The sequence below is a fragment of the Schistocerca nitens genome, chromosome 4, assembly GCF_023898315.1.
Source record: "Schistocerca nitens isolate TAMUIC-IGC-003100 chromosome 4, iqSchNite1.1, whole genome shotgun sequence".
Taxonomy (NCBI): Eukaryota; Metazoa; Arthropoda; class Insecta; order Orthoptera; family Acrididae; genus Schistocerca; species Schistocerca nitens.
The window spans coordinates 103,260,968-103,264,746 of NC_064617.1; the positions used below are offsets into that span (position 1 = coordinate 103,260,968).

General features: G+C 43.6%; 1 non-coding gene across 1 annotated transcript; it reads right to left on the reverse strand.

The window, feature by feature from the left end:
• Nucleotides 1-714: 714 nt before the first annotated feature.
• Trnar-ucu (transfer RNA arginine (anticodon UCU)) lies at nucleotides 715-789 on the reverse strand. Its single transcript has one exon. It is a non-coding gene; the product is annotated as a tRNA-Arg (tRNA).
• Between the last annotated feature and the right edge of the window lie 2,990 nt (nucleotides 790-3,779).

Sequence of the window (3,779 nt, forward strand, 5' to 3'; positions counted from 1 at the left end):
CATTGTCAACTATCTTGAGGATAACAACATTGTTAAGAACCATAAGGACTGGTGTCCGAATCTTTTTAAATGCAATTCCCAGAGTTTAGAAACAATGGGAAAAGACAGTTCCATGAAAGCCAACAACATCAGTGTTTCACAGTACAATATGTTTGAGTATGACAGTCACAACCCAGGGGTATTAGTAGCCCGATCATTCATTCATGGACTACCTAAAATCTCTTTCAGACTTATAAAACTCCTAGCAAATATCACTCCCAACCACCTTAGCACACAGATTGAAATGTCCTATAAACAAAGATAAACGATGTAAAACACTGGAACAGTACATCCAAGAGGAGCACAAAAACTACTATACTGATTTATTCACTTGGCCTACAAGAGCTGAAGAAGATGAAAATGTATGAAACCCACAGAAAATGTTGCAACAATGCCTATCTCTTATGATGGTTATGTTAAAATACCATTTGTAATTTGTATTTGTTAATAAATTCTCAAAATTCTACAGTTGTACTATTATTTATTTTAATTTAATTCAAAAAGGTCATGAGTGCAAGACAAAAAAAAATTATATATGACGGTAGTATCTGTTCCCGAAAGAACAGTTACCGTCAATGACCATGCAGCTTTGCTAGAAATCAAATGATAATTAAATGGACATCCTAGCTGCAAGCAGGCGTTGATACACTTCATTGGGGACATGTTAAAAATGTGTGCCCCGACCGGGACTCGAACCCAGGATCTCCTGCTTAGATGGCAGACGCTCTATCCATCTGAGCCACCGCGGGCACAGAGGATAGTGCGTCTGCAGGGACTTATCCCTTGCACGCTCCCCGTGAGATCCACATCCCCAACATGTCCACAACACGATATTCGTAGTGCGCCTAATAGATGTTTGCCCATCATACTCATTACTCGTGGCAGATTAATCTACCAAGTCCCGTACGAGTTCGGGCATAGCGTGTGCGTTCGCACAAGAAGGTCGAAGGCCGGAAACCCATATTTTTTTAAAACTATATATGACGGTACTATCTGTTCGCGAAAGACTGCATTAATTTACATTTATCTATGTTTAGAGTTAGCTTCCATTCTTTACACCAATCACAAATCCTGTCCAAGTCATGTGTATCAACGCCTGCTTGCAGCTAGGGTGTCCATTTAATTATCATTTGAAAAAAAAAATTAATTTGAAGAATGTGAAAAAATTGATGATTTGAAGATGTGGATTTAATGGTTTCCAGGTACACCAGAGTATAAAAGTCCAAGTACTTCATACCTTCTAGCATTGAAGCATAAAACAGTTCTCTTTGAATATCTCAAAATCATGTTTTATGGACTTACGGCCTATTCATAATAACCGATTCAATTACATTCTCTGAAACGAAATGAATGGATGAGGGTGAAATCAGTAATGATGGAAAGATATGAAATAATGAGCACTACCAGAAATATTGAACCTGCGTTGTTAAGCGATGAGTAACAAAAACTTGCGCGGATGCTGACTCATATCGCTGCATGCTGATCGAACTGCCCACATGCGTACTGGAAGTTCATAGTGTTAAGCGAGCGCAGTATTTTCGCGATCAGAAATGCTTCCGTCGTCAGGTGCGACTTGCTGGCGAACTTCTACATCTACATCTACATACATACTCCGCAATCCACCATACGGTGCATGGCGGAGGGTACCTCGTACCACAACTAGCGTCTTCTCTCCCTGTTCCACTCTCAAACAGAACGAGGGAAAAATGACTGCCTAATATGCCTCTCTACGAGCCCTAATCTCTTATCTTACCTTTATGGTCTTCCGCGAAATATAAATTGGCGGCAGTAAAATTATACTGCAGTCAGCCTCAAATGCTGGTTCTCTAAATTTCCTCAGTAGCGATTCACGAAAAGAACGCCTCCTTTCCTCCAGAGACTCCCAACCGAGTTCGTGAAGCATTTCCGTAGCACTCGCGAGATAATCAAACCTACCAGTAACAAATCTAGCAGCCCGCCTCTGAATTGCTTCTATGTCCTCCCTCAATCCGACCTGATAGAGACCCAAAACACTCGAGCAATACTCAAGAATAGGTCGTATTAGTGTTTTATAAGCGGTCTCCTTTACAGATGAACCACATCTTCCCAAAATTCTACCAGTGAACCGAAGACGACTATCCGCCTTCCTCACAACTGCCTTTACATGCTTGTCCCACTTCATACCACTCTGCAATGTTACGCCCAAATATTTAATCGACGTGACTGTGTCGAGCGCTACACTAATAATGGAGTATTCAAACATTATGGGATTCTTGTTCTTATTCATCTGCATTAATTTACATTTATCTGTATTTAGAGTTAGCTTCCATTCTTTACACCAATCACAAATCCTGTCCAAGTCATCTTGTATCCTCCTACAGTCACTCAACGACGAAACCTTCTCGTACACCACAGCATCATCAGCAAACAGAGGCACATTGCTATCCACCCTATCCAAAAGATCATTTATGTAGATAGAAAACAACAGCGGACCTACCACACTTCCCTGGGACACTCCGGATGATACCCTCACCTCCAATGAACACTCACCATCGAGGACAACGTACTGGGTTCTATTACTTAAGAAGTCTTCGAACCACTCATATATTTGGGGATCAATCCCGTATGCTTCTACCTTAGTTAGGAGTCTGCAGTGGGGAACCGAGTCAAACGCTTTCCGGAAGTCAAGGAATATAGCATCCGTCTGATACCCTTCATCCAAAAGGGCGAGTTGCGTTTCGCAGGAGCGATGCTTTCTAAAGCTGTGCTGATGCGTGGACAGCAACTTCTCTGTCTCAAGGAAATTGTACCCGTCCCACCTCGGGCCGCTCCGCTAGCGGTCCGAGCCCGACGTCACACCGTCGGCTGGAGGCGTTAGTGACGCACACTATAGCCTGCGGTATGGCCCGGCGGCAGCAGCATGGATGTGAGCAGTCCCTCCACCACGGCAGCTAGCTCCATGTGTTTGCGGAGTGTTTCACAGGCTGCGACGTACCCGGGAATAAAACAGTAAAGCGGAAGGCGCAGAAATATGTTTCTTGTATTCTAGTCTACCATCACATTGTAACACTTTTTTTCTAGGCCACTTTCTTGTCTATCCAATTTTACGGTATAGATTTTGCAATTGATTTTAAATTAAGTTCCTTGTGAGTTAGAGACCTGAAACATTAAACATAACCCACAACTGGGTGAAGATGCAACAGTAACTTCCCTTCTTGTTGATCTGTTTGGTGCAAGTGGGGCCGAGAAAGGTTGGTAACTACTTACATCTCGGCCGCCCTGTAGGACCAGCATGTTGTGCAGGTAGTGTCAGAATGTGTTCATGGTGTCAAGCTAGTTGATGGTCACAGAGAGAGTGCCAATACCTCGTCTCCTACCTTCCAAACTTCACAGAAGCTCTCCTGCGAACCTTGCAGAACTAGCACTCCTGGAAGAAAGGATTTGCGGAGGCATGGCTTAGCCTCAGCCTGGGGGACGTTTGCAGAATGAGATTTTCACTCTGCAGCGGAGTGTGCGCTGATATGAAACTTCCTGGCAGATTAAAACTGTGTGCCGGACCGAGACTCGAACACTGGACCTTTGCATTTCGCGGGCAGGGCCTCTACCATCTGAGCTTTTCTGCCAGTATCTCGTCTCCTACCTACCAAACTTCACAGAAGCTCTCCTGCAGAACTTGCAGAACCACTCCTGGAAGAAAGAAAGTTTAATATCAGCGCATACTTCGCTGCAGAATGGAAATTTCACTCTGGAAACATCCCCCA